The 18,419-nt window shown below is 48.0% G+C and overlaps 1 pseudogene; it reads right to left on the bottom strand.

Moving 5' to 3' along the window:
* LOC144824077 (uncharacterized) overlaps positions 1 to 17,799 on the bottom strand; it is a 77,480-nt pseudogene extending 59,681 nt beyond the window's left edge.
* Between the last annotated feature and the right edge of the window lie 620 nt (positions 17,800 to 18,419).

The raw sequence follows: 18,419 nt of genomic DNA, 5'->3' as shown, positions 1-18,419 counted from the left end.
CGGACTGAGAGAGAGAGAGGTTGACACAGAGAGAGACTGACTGACAGTGTGAGAGACTGTCTGACTGAGAGAGAGAGAGAGAGAGAGAGAGAGAGAGAGAGAGAGAGAGACAGACTGACCGAGAGAGAGAGACTGGCTGAGGGAGAGACGGACTGAGAGAGAGATTGGCAAAGAGAGACTGACTGACACAGAGAGAGACTGGCTGAAAGAGAGAGAGAGAGAGAGAGAGAGAGAGAGACTGACTGACAGAGAGATAGACTCACAGAGAGAGACTGGCTGACTGAGGGAGAGAGACTGACTGACTGACTGAGGGAGAGAGAGACTGACTGGCTGAGAGAGAGAGAGAGATTGACTGACTGACTGAGAGAGAGAGAGCCGGACTGAGAAAGAGAGAGAGACAGAAACAGAGAGAGACTGACAGAGAGATACTGACTGACTGACTGAGAGAGAGACTGACTGACTGAGAGACTGACTGACTAAGAGAGAGAGACTGACTGAGAGAGAGAGACTGACTGACTAAGAGAGAGATAGAGAGAATGACTGACTGACTAAGAGAGAATGACAGGGAGAGAGAGATACTGACAGGGAGAGAGAGAGAGAGATTGATAGGGAGAGAGAGACTGACTGGAGAGAGAGAGAGGCTGACAGGGAGAGAGAGAGAGGGAGAGAGAGAGACTGACTGAGAGAGAGACTGGCAAAGAGGGACTGGCTGACACAGAGAGAGACTGACTGAGAGAGAGAGAGAGAGACTGACTGACAGAGAGAGAGATCGACTCACTGAGAGAGAGAGTGAGAGACTGGCTGACTGAGGGAGAGAGACTGACTGACTGACTGAGGGAGAGAGAGACTGACTGGCTGATTGAGAGAGAGAATTTGACTGACTGACTGAGAGAGAGAGAGCCGGACTGAGAGAGAGAGACAGAGAGAGACTGACAGAGAGATACTGACTGACTGACTTAGAGAGAGACTGACTGACTGACTGGGGAGACTGACTGACTAAGAGAGAGAGACTGACTGAGAGAGAGAGACTGACTGACTAAGAGAGAGAGAGATTGACTGATTAAGAGAGAGAGAGAAAGACTGACTGATTGACTAAGAGAGAATGACAGGGAGAGATAGATACTGAAAGGGAGAGATAGAGAGAGATTGATAGGGAGAGAGAGAGAGACTGACTGGAGAGAGAGAGAGAGAGAGAGAGAGAGAGAGGCTGACAGGGAGAGAGAGAGAGGGAGAGAGAGAGACTGACTGAGAGAGAGACTGGCAAAGAGGGACTGACTGACACAGAGAGAGACTGACTGAGAGAGAGAGAGACTGACTGACAGAGAGAGAGATAGACTCACTGAGAGAGAGAGTGAGAGACTGGCTGACTGAGGGAGAGAGACTGACTGACTGACTGAGGGAGAGAGAGACTGACTGGCTGAGAGAGAGAGAGATATTGACTGACTGACTGAGAGAGAGAGAGAGAGCCGGACTGAGAGAGAGAGAGACAGAGAGAGACTGACAGAGAGATACTGACTGACTGACTTAGCGAGAGACTGACTGACTGACTGGGGAGACTGACTGACTAAGAGAGAGAGACTGACTGACTAAGAGAGAGAGAGATTGACTGACTAAGAGAGAGAGAGAAAGACTGACTGATTGACTAAGAGAGAATAACAGGGAGAGAGAGATAATGACAGGGAGAGAGAGAGAGATTGATAGGGAGAGAGAGAGAGAGACTGACTGGAGAGAGAGAGAGAGAGAGAGAGAGAGAGAGAGAGAGAAGCTGACAGGGAGAGGGAGAGAGAGAGAGGGAGAGAGAGAGACTGAGAGACTGACTGACTAAGAGAGAGACTGACTGACTGAGACTGACTAAGAGAGAGACTGACTGATGGAGAGATAGACTGACTGAGAGAGAGACTGACTGGGGAGAGAGAGAGAGGCTGACAGAGAGGGAGAGAGAGACTGACTGAAAGAGAGACTGACTGACTAAGACAGACTGAGAGAGAGACTGACTGACTAAGACTGACAGAGAGAGACTGACTGACGGAGAGAGAGACTGACTAAGAGAGAGACTGACTGACGGAGAGAGAGACTCACTGACCGAGAGAGAGAGACTGACTGAGAGGGAGAGAGACTGACTGACAGAGAGAGACTGACTGAGGGAGAGAGAGACTGACTGACTAAGGGAGAGCGAGACTGACTGGCAGGGAGAGAGAGACTGACTGACAGAGAGAGAGAGAGAGACGGACTGAGAGAGAGAGGGGTTGACACAGAGAGAGACTGACTGACAGTGTGAGAGACTGTCTGACTGAGAGAGAGAGAGAGAGAGAGAGAGAGAGAGAGAGAGAGAGAGAGAGAGAGAGAGACTGACCGAGAGAGAGAGACTGGCTGAGGGAGAGACGGACTGAGAGAGAGATTGGCAAAGAGAGACTGACTGACACAGAGAGAGACTGGCTGAAAGAGAGAGAGAGAGAGAGAGAGAGAGAGACTGACTGACAGAGAGATAGACTCACAGAGAGAGAGAGAGAGAGAGAGAGAGACTGGCTGACTGAGGGAGAGAGACTGACTGACTGACTGACTGAGGGAGAGAGAGACTGACTGGCTGAGAGAGAGAGAGAGATTGACGACTGACTGAGAGAGAGAGAGCCGGACTGAGAAAGAGAGAGAGACAGAAACAGAGAGAGACTGACAGAGAGATACTGACTGACTGACTGAGAGAGAGACTGACTGACTGAGAGACTGACTGACTAAGAGAGAGAGACTGACTGAGAGAGAGAGACTGACTGACTAAGAGAGAGATAGAGAGAATGACTGACTGACTAAGAGAGAATGACAGGGAGAGAGAGATACTGACAGGGAGAGAGAGAGAGAGATTGATAGGGAGAGAGAGAGACTGACTGGAGAGAGAGAGAGGCTGACAGGGAGAGAGAGAGAGGGAGAGAGAGAAACTGACTGAGAGAGAGACTGGCAAAGAGGGACTGACTGACACAGAGAGAGACTGACTGAGAGAGAGAGAGAGAGACTGACTGACAGAGAGAGAGATCGACTCACTGAGAGAGAGAGTGAGAGACTGGCTGACTGAGGGAGAGAGACTGACTGACTGACTGAGGGAGAGAGAGACTGACTGGCTGATTGAGAGAGAGAATTTGACTGACTGACTGAGAGAGAGAGAGCCGGACTGAGAGAGAGAGACAGAGAGAGACTGACAGAGAGATACTGACTGACTGACTTAGAGAGAGACTGACTGACTGACTGGGGAGACTGACTGACTAAGAGAGAGAGACTGACTGAGAGAGAGAGACTGACTGACTAAGAGAGAGAGAGATTGACTGATTAAGAGAGAGAGAGAAAGACTGACTGATTGACTAAGAGAGAATGACAGGGAGAGATAGATACTGAAAGGGAGAGAGAGAGAGAGATTGATAGGGAGAGAGAGAGAGACTGACTGGAGAGAGAGAGAGAGAGAGAGAGAGGCTGACAGGGAGAGAGAGAGAGGGAGAGAGAGAGACTGACTGAGAGAGAGACTGGCAAAGAGGGACTGACTGACACAGAGAGAGACTGACTGAGAGAGAGAGAGACTGACTGACAGAGAGAGAGATAGACTCACTGAGAGAGAGAGTGAGAGACTGGCTGACTGAGGGAGAGAGACTGACTGACTGACTGAGGGAGAGAGAGACTGACTGGCTGAGAGAGAGAGAGATATTGACTGACTGACTGAGAGAGAGAGAGCCGGACTGAGAGAGAGAGACAGAGAGAGACTGACAGAGAGATACTGACTGACTGACTTAGCGAGAGACTGACTGACTGACTGGGGAGACTGACTGACTAAGAGAGAGAGACTGACTGACTAAGAGAGAGAGAGATTGACTGACTAAGAGAGAGAGAGAAAGACTGACTGATTGACTAAGAGAGAATAACAGGGAGAGAGAGATAATGACAGGGAGAGAGAGAGAGATTGATAGGGAGAGAGAGAGAGAGACTGACTGGAGAGAGAGAGAGAGAGAGAGAGAGAGAGAGAGAGAAGCTGACAGGGAGAGGGAGAGAGAGAGAGGGAGAGAGAGAGAGACTGACTGAGAGACTGACTGACTAAGACTGACTAAGAGAGAGACTGACTGACTGAGACTGACTAAGAGAGAGACTGACTGATGGAGAGATAGACTGACTGAGAGAGAGAGACTGACTGATGGTGATAGAGACTAACTGAGAGAGAGACTGACTGACAGAGAGAGATTGACACAGTGAGAGACTGACAGAGAGAGAGAGAGACTGACTGAAAGAGAGAGACTGACAGAGAGAGAGAGAGACTGACTGACTGAGGGAGGGAGAGACTGACTGACTAAGGGAGAGAGAGACTGACTGACAGGGAGAGAGAGACTGACTGACAGAGAGCGAGAGAGAGATAGAGAGAGGAAGAGAGAGAGAGACGGACTGAGAGAGAGAGAGATTGACAGAGAGAGAGACTGACTGACAGAAAGAGACTGACTGACAGAAAGAGAGAGACTGAGAGAGAGACTGATTGACTTAGAGAGAGAGACTGACTGACTGGGAGAGAGACTGACAGAGCGAGAGACTGACAGAGCGAGAGACTGACAGAGAGAGAGAGACTGACAGAGAGAGAGACTGACTAACAGAAAGAGAGAGACTGACAGAGAGAGACTGACTGACTTAGAGAGAGAGAGAGAGAGAGAGACTGACTGACTGACTGAAACTCAGAGAGAGAGACTGACTGAGGGAGAGACTGACTAAGAGAGAGACTGACAGATAGAGACCGGCTGACAGAGAGACTCACTGACTGACAGAGAGAGACTGACTGACAGAGAGAGAGAGACTGACTGGCTGATTGAGAGAGAGAATTTGACTGACTGACTGAGAGAGAGAGAGCCGGACTGAGAGAGAGAGACAGAGAGAGACTGACAGAGAGATACTGACTGACTGACTTAGAGAGAGACTGACTGACTGACTGGGGAGACTGGCTGACTAAGAGAGAGAGACTGACTGAGAGAGAGAGACTGACTGACTAAGAGAGAGAGAGATTGACTGATTAAGAGAGAGAGAGAAAGACTGACTGATTGACTAAGAGAGAATGACAGGGAGAGATAGATACTGAAAGGGAGAGAGAGAGAGAGATTGATAGGGAGAGAGAGAGAGACTGACTGGAGAGAGAGAGAGAGAGAGAGAGAGAGAGAGGCTGACAGGGAGAGAGAGAGAGGGAGAGAGAGAGACTGACTGAGAGAGAGACTGGCAAAGAGGGACTGACTGACACAGAGAGAGACTGACTGAGAGAGAGAGAGACTGACTGACAGAGAGAGAGATAGACTCACTGAGAGAGAATGAGAGACTGGCTGACTGAGGGAGAGAGACTGACTGACTGACTGAGGGAGAGAGAGACTGACTGGCTGAGAGAGAGAGAGATATTGACTGACTGACTGAGAGAGAGAGAGCCGGACTGAGAGAGAGAGACAGAGAGAGACTGACAGAGAGATACTGACTGACTGACTTAGCGAGAGACTGACTGACTGACTGGGGAGACTGACTGACTAAGAGAGAGAGACTGACTGACTAAGAGAGAGAGAGATTGACTGACTAAGAGAGAGAGAGAAAGACTGACTGATTGACTAAGAGAGAATAACAGGGAGAGAGAGATAATGACAGGGAGAGAGAGAGAGATTGATAGGGAGAGAGAGAGAGAGACTGACTGGAGAGAGAGAGAGAGAGAGAGAGAGAGAGAGAGAGAGAAGCTGACAGGGAGAGGGAGAGAGAGAGAGGGAGAGAGAGAGAGACTGACTGAGAGACTGACTGACTAAGACTGACTAAGAGAGAGACTGACTGACTGAGACTGACTAAGAGAGAGACTGACTGATGGAGAGATAGACTGACTGAGAGAGAGACTGACTGATGGTGATAGAGACTAACTGAGAGAGAGACTGACTGACAGAGAGAGATTGACACAGTGAGAGACTGACAGAGAGAGAGAGAGACTGACTGAAAGAGAGAGACTGACAGAGAGAGAGAGAGACTGACTGAGGGAGGGAGAGACTGACTGACTAAGGGAGAGAGAGACTGACTGACAGGGAGAGAGAGACTGACTGACAGAGAGCGAGAGAGAGATAGAGAGAGGAAGAGAGAGAGAGACGGACTGAGAGAGAGAGAGATTGACAGAGAGAGAGACTGACTGACAGAAAGAGACTGACTGACAGAAAGAGAGAGACTGAGAGAGAGACTGATTGACTTAGAGAGAGAGACTGACTGACTGGGAGAGAGCCTGACAGAGCGAGAGACTGACAGAGCGAGAGACTGACAGAGAGAGAGAGACTGACAGAGAGAGAGACTGACTAACAGAAAGAGAGAGACTGACAGAGAGAGACTGACTGACTTAGAGAGAGAGAGAGAGAGAGAGAGACTGACTGACTGAAACTCAGAGAGAGAGACTGACTGAGGGAGAGACTGACTAAGAGAGAGACTGACAGATAGAGACCGGCTGACAGAGAGACTCACTGACTGACAGAGAGAGACTGACTGACAGAGAGAGAGAGACTGACTGAGAGAGAGTGACTGACTGCGAGAGTGAGAGACTGACTGACAGAAACTGACTGAGAGAGAGAGACTGACTAGGGGGAGAGAGACTGACTGACTGAGGGAGAGAGAGGCTGACTGGCTGAGAGAGAGAGAGAAATTAACTGACTGACTAAGAGAGAGAGATTGACTGACTGACTGAGGGAGAGAGAGAGACGGACTGAGAGAGAGACAGAGATAGACTGACTTAGTGAGACTGACTGACTGACTGAGAGACTGACTAAGAGAGAGAGACTGACTAAGAGAGATGGAGACTGACTGAGAGAGAGAGACTGATTGACTAAGAGAGAGAGATTGACTGACTAAGAGAGCGAGAGAGACTGACTGACTAAGAGAGAGGGAGACTGACAGGGAGAGCGAGAGAGAGACTGATTGGGGAGAGAGAGAGAGGCTGACATGGAGAGAGAGAGAGAGAGACTGGCTGAAAGAGAGACTGACTGACTGAGAGAGAGACTGACTGACGGAGAGAGCGACTGACTGAGAGAGAGAGGCTGACTGACAGAGAGAGACTGACACAGTGAGAGACTGACAGAGACAGAGACTGACTGACAGAGAGAAACTGACTGACTGACAGAGAGAGACTGACTGAAACAGAGAGAGGGACTGACAGCGAGAGACTGACTGACAGAGAGACTGACAGAGAGAGAGAGTGAGAGACTGACTGACTGAGGGAGAGAGAGACTGACTGACTGAGGGAGAGAGAGACTGACTGACAGGGAGAGAGAGTCTGACTGACAGAAAGAGAGAGACTGAGAGAGAGAGAGAGAGAGAGAGATGGACTAAGAGAGAGAGAGACTGACATAGAGAGACTGACTGAGAGGGAGACTGACTGACTAAGAGAGAGAGACTGACTAAGAGAGAGAGAGACTGAGAGAGAGACTGACTGACTAAGAGAGAGAGAGATTGACTGACTAAGAGAGAGAGACTGACTGACTAAGAGAGAGACTGACAGGGAGAGAGAGATACTGACAGGGGAGAGAGAGAGACTGACGGGGAGATAGAGAGAGACTGACTGGAGAGAGAGAGAGAGAGAGAGAGAGACTGACAGGGAGAGGGAGAGAGAGAGAGAGAGACTGACTGACTAAGAGAGACTGACTGACGGAGAGAGAGACTGACTGAGAGAGAGACTGACTGACGGAGAGAGAGACTGGCTTAGAGAGAGACTGACTGACTGACAGAGAGAGACTGACTGAGAGAGAGAGACTGACACAGAGAGAGACTGATAGAGAGGGAGACTGACAGAGAGAGACTGACTGACAGAGAGAGAGAGAGAGTGACTGACTGACAGCGAGAAACTGACTGCCTGAAAGAGAGAGAGAGAGAGAGAGAGAGACTGTGATGGATTTGGGGTCAAAGTGTGTATGAAGCTATGCAATGCCTCTTAAGATTGCTATTGTCTGCTAATAAAATGTATTATAAAAATGTGCTCTTTGTAGTTACATCTGCTTTTGAAATACAACATTGTCCCATTGTCTAATGTTTTGAAACAGGTTTGTGAGTACCCATGCTCAAGGGTGATGTATAAGGGTAGCTTACCCAGAATCCTCCTGTTATTTCGAAGCACCATCAAAAGCAAGGAGGGCAGGTAAGGCCTGTAATGACTTTGATGAGGAAGAGTAGGATTAAGAATAATGAAGATCACAGGTAAGTAATTGGGACACTACCTCTACCTCCCTCATTCTTGTCCCAGTCATCACAAAATGAGGTATACCAATTCATATGCGTTTGACACAAGAATTTAAAATCATCCACACCAGTAGGCACACCCAATGATTTAATGCATACTAACGTGAGAAACAAACAGAAATAAGATTTAATCAAAACAGACTTCAAAACTCCAACTCCAAAATTAGCATCATAGACAGTCACATTATTCAGTTTATATTGTCTGACAAAGGTAGAGTTTGAGGACCAAGCAACAGCTGCTAAAGACTCAAACGGAAAAGCTTGAAGTGATCTGAGAACCGTAGGGGGGGATCCCAAGAAGGAGTAGAAGACTTTACCACAGGTCTTGAGACTGACAAACACCTGATGACTCTATTGACTAGGAGGTCAATTTCTATGCAAGATTCTGAGAAATCTCTAAAACGCTATGATCGCTAATCACTGTGAATTAAGTGTAGAAAGAGAAGGATTAAGCTACAAGCCTTCCACCAAGACCTGTAAACCATGGAAAAAGGACAGGAGGGTGCTTAAAAGCCATGTACAAAATATAATTTGTCAAATGTGACTCAATGCAGGGAGTAGGCCTTCAAGGTAGAGGGTCTCCTGGAGTTTTGGACCATCTGCACTAATTGAGGAGAAAGACCGTTACTCAATAAGGTCAACCATTCAACCTCCAGACTGACAGAACCATATTCATTGGAGGAGGGTAGATTGACCCGATTGGAGAAGTAACTGGGAGAAGAATGCATGGGGGGAGACTGTCTGCTCAGGGTTGGTAACCATGATCAACATGGCCAATAGCTAACAATTAGAATCACATTCGCTTTGTACTTATGGATTTTTTACAGTGTCCTCATGATCAGGGGAAAGGCATAAAGAAGTTGGTGGGGCCAACTTATCAGCAGAGCGTCCTTTCAGAAAGCACTTTCTCCTAGAACCTTGAACAAAACCTCTGGACTACTGCATTATCTTTTGAGGCAAAGAGGTCCAGAAAGGGGTTTCTGAACCTTTTGCAAAGTTGAATGAAGACTTTCCGGAAAAGGACCAGTTTCATTGCAGAAGGGAGGATTCTGCTGAGATTATCTGCATGAATGTTGTCTTTCCCCTTGTTGTGGATTGCTGACAAACTCAAAAGGTTGGCCCCTGCCCATAGACCTATCAGAATTGGAATCAAATTTAAGGTCCTTGATCTGGTGCTTCCTTGATGATTGATGTAAGCTACAGAGACTGTATTATCAGTCCTTATTAGAACATCATTCTGAAAAATCAGATCCCTGAAAGGGCTCTGTTGATTGTTGTGAGCTCATTTCAGTTGGATGATCTTCTCTGCTCCAAAAGTAACCATTGGTGCTGGAACAAATGAGTTAGCACTGTCGCTCACCTACCACTTTTGCTGGCATCTGAGGTGAGTACTACAGTCTGTTGTGGATGCACATGCATGCCTTTTGAGAAGTTAATTGAGTACATCCACCACTTCAAGTCCTGCTTCATCTGACTGGATAAGGGAATGAGATGATCGATGGGGTGAATCAGTGGAGAATAGAATCTGTGCAAGTACCACTGGAATGGTTGTCTGAATGACTTCCATTTTGAGGATCTGGCGGATTTAGGAGTGTCCTTCTTGAAAGATGAAGGTTGCTTCCGTTCTTTGAAAAGGAGTTAGAGTTTCTCCTCTAATTCTCCTCCAAATAATTTGGAGCCCTTGAAAAACATCTTCAATGTCACAAACCTCTGAGCAGCATCAATAGTCCAGTCATTCAACTATAAATTATGTTTAGCTACAATTGAAGCTTCACTGGATAGAGTGGAAACTTTACCAACCTTAAATGAAATGAAATGAAAAGAAAATTTATAAAGCGCAACTGTCACTCCTAACGGAGTCTCCTGGGATGTCGGATATAAATTATATTACCGCTACATTGTGTAGTGAAGGCAGGGCCCTGCTGCCACACATTGCTATGTTAGCATAGACTTATTAGAAGTTAAACACCATTTTACTGCTTTTGCACACAACACTACATGTAACTGTTGTTGTAAGTTAAACTGCTTAAGTTTCCTTCTCGTGAGAACGGTCTGTTTTGCACATCCCTAGACTAACATCGCGACCTTAGTCTGTACACTGCGTGCAGAAGCCTTCAAGGTAAGCATAACAATGTAGGCTGTTATTCAGGTTGCTCAGCCCACGCTCTAGACACAACACGAACACAGTTGCAGCCAACTGAAATTTGACCAGCTGGAAGCAGTTTTTCCTAATACGACTCCTGTTGAGAAACACAGGATTCTGACAATTAGTTTGCAGAAAGACTTAGTACCAGAGGTAACAGATTGTGAGACCTGGGGTAAAGTATTTGCGGCAGTCTATGCAAAGTGCTTCAGCACAACATCTATAACTGTCCTGCCCTCCGTGATCAAGCGTGTTGAGGATCAACATGGTCCAGAGGCGGCTGTAGGATTGGGAATGAGGCTTGTAGGAGTGTTTGACGTAGTTTCCGATCTCATCCTTGCTAATGTTAAGGGGGTGCTGTAAGCTTTCAGGTGTCTAATGCTTTGCGGAATGTCCCCAACGCAGATAAACCCGGGCAGTTAACGAAAATTATTGTGGAGACGTATAAGACCATTGGCCGCAATAGTTTGGGTGTTAAGCCTTTTGCTAACGTAATAGCTCAACCGCAAACTCAGACGGCTAAGTCTAATAAAGACGACGTCCAATTTTTCCTAAACAAATGTGGAAATCTAAGAAACAGGGGAAGCAGCAAAAGAAACAAGAGTTGCATCCTGCATCACTGATTCCTGTGTCTACTGAGCGCACTTATGATTTGCGCAACAGTGCGCATATTAAGTTACCTGATTGATTTAAGGTTCCTGATCGGGGGTTACGAGTACGGGAAAGACAAGGGGAGGGGAACGGAGTATGTACAAAGAATGCCCCACAGGCAGTAGCCGGTCGGACGAGCTTAACGGTAAGACGAGTCTCCCCACCTCCCAACCCAGCCCGACACACGCTGCCGTACCTGATTGAGCCACACTCCTCCAAGAGTGTGGCTGGGTCGACTCGTGGGGACGGTGGCTTCCTAGCGCAGCAACTCCTTCCAGTCGTGCTTCTCTCGTCTTCTTTTCTTGGCAAGTTCCTTCTCCGCACTCCAAACGATCTCCGCAGCACACCACAAACTCCTCCAGGGTGTCGTCACACGCCATTCTCCCTACTTCCTCCCTTTTGTCCAATGTAGTCGTGCGTGTGTCATCCGGGGGCGGGGCCTCTTCCTCCAGGTACACCCAATTAAAGGAACCTTCTGATGTTTCTTCGCTTTGGTCTTTCCACAGTGGCTGTGAGTCCATATTCCATTGTCTCTGGTTGAGATGGAGAGAGGGGAGGGTAGTAGAGTCAGCGACCCACCATTCTGTATTTGGGGAAAGCCCTTCTCCTTCCCTAGTCTCCCTGCTACACACCTCCCCTCCTGGTTTCTCCCAATCGGGGAGAGGACAAGACCTGGGCAAGAAATCCGCATTACAATTCTCCCTGCCTTTTTTTGTGCCGGATACTAAAGGAAAAGGGTTGTAAAAACAAGAACCACCTGAGAATTCTGGGATTCTGGGATTTGTTTTTGTACATCCACTGTAGTGAAGCATGGTCTGTAAAGAGGACAAAAGCCTGCCCTTCTAAATAATACTTAAGCTTTCCCACCGCCCACCGTATGGCCAGACACTCCCTTTCTATAGTAGGGTACCTCATTTCCCTAGGATGCAACTTCCTACTAATGTAGAGAATGGGGTGTTCGTGCTCACCGGTGCCTATTTGGGATAGTACTGCCCCTATACCCGTATTTGAAGCATCTGTGGCCAGGAAGAAAGGTTTGGTAAAGTTGGGGGATATAAGTACCGGACTAGTGGTTATTGCTGTTTTTAAATCCCTGAACACCTGTCTCGCTTTGTCAGTGGGGTGTTGTAGTTGGGCGGGTCGTGTGTCCTTTTTTAAGAGATCTGTGAGGGGACTAGCAGTTTCCGCAAAATTGGGTAAGAATCTCCTATAATATCCAATCAACCCCAAAAAGGCTCTTAAGTCCCTTTTGGAGGATGGGAAAGGTGTGTTTATTATTGCCTTGATCTTTTCTTCTTGAGGGGCAATCACTCCATCCCCTAACATAAAACCAAGGTATTTGACCTTGGAGAAAGCTGCTCGTGATTTCTTTGCGTTAACGTGCAATCCTGCTGCTTTTAGGGCTGTTAAGATGGTTTGGATGTGGGCTATATGTTCGGTCCATGAGGCACTGAAGATGACAATATCATCCAGATATACTGAACAGAACGGTGTATAAGATCGGAGCACCTCATTCATCAGTCTCTGGAAAGTCGCCGGTGCCCGTGGAGGATGAATGGAAGGACGTTGAATTCAAAAAGTCAATCGTCGGTGGCGAAAGCTGTTTTACATTTATCTTCTTCTCTGAGGGGTACTTGCCAGTAACCCTTCGTTAGGTCTAGCGTGGTGATAAAACGGGCCTCTCCTATCCGCTCGATCAACTCGTCCACCCTGGGTATGGGATACGCATCACAAGAGGATATTGCGTTCAGGGAGCGGAAGTCCATGCAGAACCTGGTTGTTCCGTCTGGTTTTAGTACCATGACAATCGGTGACGACCAACTGCTCCATGACGGACGTATCACCCCTAGTTCGAGCATATCTTGTACCTCTCGTCTGATGTCTTGTCTTCTTGCCGCGGTTATTCTGTAGGGCCTCATTTTGACATGTTTCCCTTGCTCTTTTTCTATTTTATGTTCGATTAAGTTGGTACGCCCAGGAGTGTCTGAGAACATGGTGGCGAACGGCTGTAGGGCTGCAAGGAGTTCACTCTTCATCTCTGGGGACAGTTCCTCATTCATGGGCAACTGTTCTAATGTAGACGTGTTGGATGCTGTGGGTAACCCAAACTGGGAGGTCTTTGGGAGAGGTCCCAACCATTTTTTTAGGAGGTTTATATGGAAACATTGGTGCCGGGAAGGAGAGATCTGTACCCGGTATGTCGTATTACCCAATGTTTCTATGATTGGGTAGGGTCCCATTCATTCACTCTGGAACTTTCGTGTGGATGACGGTAAGAGAACCAAAGCCCAATCACCCACTGACACTTTCCTCCATTTCTTTCCTCGGTAATGTTGTTTTTGACGCCGCTGTTTTTTTTCGATGTTTGAATAAGCCTTAGCCAAGTCCCTCAACTTTCCCAGTTTACTCTTCAGCTGTTGCGTGTAGTCTAGGAGTGATCTTTGTTCGTTCAGATCTTCCTTTTCCCAAGCCTCTTTGGTTATCTCGAGTAGGGACCGGGGCTGCCGTCCGTATAGCATCTCGAAGGCAGAGTACCCTAGACTGCTTTGGACCTGTGCTCTTAGTACATAAAGGGCCAAAGTTAAAAGTTGATCCCAATCTTTGCTTTCTAATGAAAGCATTTTTCTTAGGGTGGTTTTTAGGGTGCGGTTATAGCGTTCCACCACGCCGTCGGTCTGGGGATGGTATGCCAAGGTACGTATCTGTTGTAGGTTCAACATTCTGCACACTTCTCTCATGAGGCGAGACACGAACGGTGTTCCCTGGTCCGTTAATATTTCTTTGGGGAATCCCACCCTCGAGAACAGTTCTAAGAACTTCTCAGCAATGTTTTTAGTTGTGGGGGCTCGAAGAGCAAAGGCCTCGGGGAAGCGTGTGGTGTAATCTACTATTACTAAAGCATAGGTGTTTCTTTTTGATGTCCGGGGGAGGGGCCCAATAATGTCCATCCCCACTCTCTCAAAGGGGTTCCCTATGATGGGAAGGGGTTGTAAGGGCACGGCTGGGGGTTTATAAAAATTCCTTTTTTGACATATTTCACAAATTCTACAGTACTCAGTGGCTTCTTTGTATATGCCTGGCCAGTAAAAACATTTTAATATATTCTGAATGTGTTTTCGACCCTGCATGTCCCGCCGTTAAATGGGTATGGGCATAGAAGAGAATTTGTTCCCTAAAGACCTTTGGTACTAATAATTGACGGGGTTCGTCGGCTCTTCCCTCTCTATACAGTAAATCATTCTCTATGATGAACCTTGGAAACGGGGTGTTGGGGTTGTTTCTGGGCAACGTGGGCCATTTCCCATGCATTAAATAGGTTGGCATCGTTTGCTTGCGCAAATCTAAAATTACGGTCTAATACCCAGGGTTCTGAGGCAATCAGGGCTGGGCTTGGGTTTCTCGTTTCTTTCTCGGCCTCCCTTACCTCTGTTTGGAATAGGGATAAAAAATCAGGGTTATCAATGTGAGAAGTTAGCCTGGCATATGATGTCCACTATTCTAGTGGGCACCTTGCAAGAGTCTAAACAATCCTTATTGATGGTGGTTGTAAAGTCAACCTTATAGACAAGCTATCCTAGTGGTAGCATGGACCAGCAGTCTTAGGCTAAAACCTCAGAGAGCATGTGAAGCAAGCTGTTTTACCAATTATAATCCCTTGAGTACCAAATGAAAGGACACCACACAAGGTATATATCAAATATATATGTATTTATTTCTAACACCACCCCTCTGAACTCTTTATGAGGTCAGAGATCGAAATACATCACAAGTTACTCATTAAGCATACTATAAGTTGCACAAATACAGTTCTGCCCTAGAGGCCTCACAAACCATATACTAAGTAAGTGGTATAAGAACCACTTCAGGAATAGGGAGAATGCCTAGGGCCTAGGGAATCACTGGGGCTACACTAGACAACCAAGGGTTAGGAAGTAGGAGACCCACGGGGGACGCGTGCAGTGTCTAAACACAGTCGCGAGTTACCATTGAATTATAATGGAGAACGAAGAAGTTACAAAGTTACTGATTAAGGACACTTCCGGATGGACTACGGTAAAACCCCTTTAAACTAGGACACTTCGAGAGTCAACACCTACGGGAGCACCGGAGTACTCTAGTTACCTCACCCAGGGAAGCCGGGTTCATAGGTGTCTTTTCATGTCGGGTTTCGTCGATGTTTTCTATGGAGATCTGCAAAGAAGTGCTGCAGGCGACCAGAGGAAAAGTGTCCGGGTGGATCCAAGGGTGGATCGGCGACAAGAAGAACCTGAAAGCAGAGGGGACAGAGTCTGGGTCACTAGCCAGTGACCAGGAAGGAACCAGGAAGGAACCAGGCGATGTTGAGTTGATTTCAGGTGAAGAGGTGAAGCTTGTCTCTGCAGCCAGAGGACCAGGAGGCGTCGACGACAACCAGGAGCTGGATTCGAGCTGTCCCACGAAGGATCTAGTTGACTGCGGTGTCGGTATCCAGACTGGACCCAACAAGTCTTGGTAACCACAAACCACACAGGAAGTGAAGATTGGCTTCAGGTCAGACCAGCAAGGTCTGGGAAGCTTCTCCTTTGGAGGGAAGCTGGGTCAAGCCTGGAGCAACCAGGCCAGCAGTGTAAATTCAAAGTTTTGTCTTCAGAGGGCTCACTAGCCAACAGGCTAGCAACCGGGAAGACGCGTCGAGCTAAAATACAGGAGCAGGCCCCACGCGGCACTCGTGGAGTGTGGAGGGCTGAGCTTCGGTGCAAATGGCGCTCGGGTCTGGGGCTTCTCAAACTCCAATGCACAACTTCAAGGGTGCCTTGGTCGTTGCACTGTTAGCAAAGTGCAGGATGTCCAGGGTGTCCAATCCCACCTCACTCGTGTCCGCCACGGGTCTTGGCTTTGCTGTGGATGTGGATCGGAGTCAGAGAAGTCTGGAAGTCCAGTTGCTGAGTATCTGAGTCTTCGGGTTCCGGCAGGAGCATCGACAAAGCAAACCGGCAAGTTACTGGTGGTACCTGTGTGCACAGGGTGGTCACTCCTTGACCACAAGGGAGATGTCTTCAGTCTTCTAGTTGATATAGAACGTCGACGGTCCAAGAGTTTGTGTCAAAGTTTCTTCCAGGATTAATCTAAAGTCTCTAGACTCAGCTCCTATCTTTATACTGATTTTAGGGGCTGGATTACCTGCTAGGTCCCTCCTATGGGTGGACCCTGAGAAGGGGGTGGTTACACCCCTTTCCCTTTGTCCAGTTTCATGCCAGAACGGGGCTGGAGTGCCCCAGCAACTGGTTTGAACCGGGCTATGCATGGAGCACCTTGTGTGCCCCAGGCAGTGTTTGGAAAAGCATCTTTCCATTCACCCTGCCCCAATACACTACAGGATGTCTGGGGAGGTGCTAGCACCTCCCCTGACAGGAAACCTAATGTCCAGGCCTCCCTTGCCGGAGTTTCGTCCAGCATCAGGAGGTCAGACTCGTGTCTGTGGCAGCAGCATCCATTTTGTGATGCTGAGGCTGTTTAACTTTAACCGGGTAAAGAAGTAACTACATGTCTTTTCCCTCTAGAAGGGTGGAATGCTACCCCCGCCACCAGAACTGGCAGGGGGTAGTATTCCAAAGTGTTTGACACCTTACACGACATGTTTTGAGAAAGCCAAACCAAAGTTAGCATTAACCGCGAGGATTATAATGCACTTAAGAGAATATGGTATGGCTATATCATAGAACAGCTATAAGGAGATGGTTCAGAAAGCTGCAGAAGGGCTCAGCTCGTGCTAGAGCACCCTCTCACATAAAACCAAGCACTCTGCCTTCAGGATTGTCAAGGCCTGCCATAGGAGTGACTTATAGGTATGTATGTGTCTATATATAAGGGTAGATATAGGTATACTATATCTAAGTAAGGGGTGATTACACCACCTTACCCAAGCTGAGTGATCAGCCTGTGGTGTCAGTTTGGATGGCCAGCCAGGGGTGGCATAATACATGTTGCAGCCCCTGGGAGGCCTTGGATGCACCTATGCCTTGGGTACCTATGGTACACTATACAGGGGCCCACAAAGGTGACCCAATTCCCAATCAGGTATGTACCTAAAGTACATGGTATCAATTTAGAGAGAGAACACCTGGGCTGTGGGTCTGATTAGCAGGCCCACAGCCATACTAAAGTTGAAAAACCAGAGAATCACAGCAAAAAGTGGGTGTGACCATAGGAAGCAGACCCTACTCTCCTACAATCAACACCTATGATTAGGTCCTCCGGTAGGGATTCCACTGCTCCCACCTTCACTGTACAAGGGGGTCTTCGCCTAGGATGGAAGGTTACTTGGACCAGGGGATAAGGCTTCACATCACCGTGAACACATCTTATGTGCACTATCGTGTCTCGGAGAACCTGATCTGGTAGTACTAATTTTTTTTTAATAACTGACTGCCTACATCCTGAGTCAAGCAGTGCCCTATACTTTTGCAGTTGACCGTGACATGTACATAGAATGAGGGCCCCATCTCTGCGGTATACATCACAGCCTTCGGGACGTATCTCACCTCCATGGGTTCTTCCGTCATTTTTCTCCTGGGGCATAGCAGGGCGATGGGGACCCATTCCCCACAATCAAAGCATTGGGGACCTTTCATTACGGGTACCTCCATCTTGATGGGTCTAGGTCTTAAGGGTTCAATCCCGGTTTTGGGTCTCTTCTCTAGTTTCGGCACCTGGGTTGTTTTTGGCGCTTTCTCAATGTCCCAGGGAAGAGCCCTCGGTTGGGCACTAGAATAGTTGGCGGCCATTTCGATGGCTTAGGCTGGTGTTAGTCCTGAGTGTTGTCTCAGCCATCTTTGTGTCCCATAAGGGAGAGCCTCCATGAACTGTTCTAAATATATACTGTCCATAATATCCTCCTTGCTACTGCTTTCTGGTCTTAACCATTTGTCGGTGGCAGCTTTAAGCCGAAAAAATAAAGTTTTGGAATTCTCTCCCTGTACCCCCTTCTCCTTCCTGAACCGGACCCTGTAAGCTTCAGCATCCAGCCCGCGGTGGTCCAGTAATATGGCCTTTATGTCTTAGTATGGAGTGTCCCCTGTAGCACTCGCTACTTGGTAGGGCGCCTGGGCTTATCCGGACAATAAAGGGGCTAAAAAGAAAGGCCATTTGTCCTCGGGCCACCCACAGGCCCTCGCGGCTCTCTCGAAATTAGTGAGGAAGGCATCCGGATCATCGCCTGTCACATACTTCTGCAATGATATACTGGATGGGTGAGGCACGGGAGCCCGTCGCTCTACCACTGGAGCTGCCCCGGGGTCTTGTATTGCTTTTTCTAAACCCTCTATCTGGGCGGCCATGCATTCTTGAACACCTCTCTGTCAGCTTGGGCCGAAGACATCTGGCGCTCAATGGCCCACTCCAGCTT

This window comes from Lissotriton helveticus, chromosome 3_1 (genome assembly GCF_964261635.1).
Source record: "Lissotriton helveticus chromosome 3_1, aLisHel1.1, whole genome shotgun sequence".
Lineage (NCBI taxonomy): Eukaryota > Metazoa > Chordata > Amphibia > Caudata > Salamandridae > Lissotriton > Lissotriton helveticus.
The sequence above is the reverse complement of the archived record's forward strand: the minus strand, read 5'-3'. Positions and strand labels throughout refer to the sequence as shown.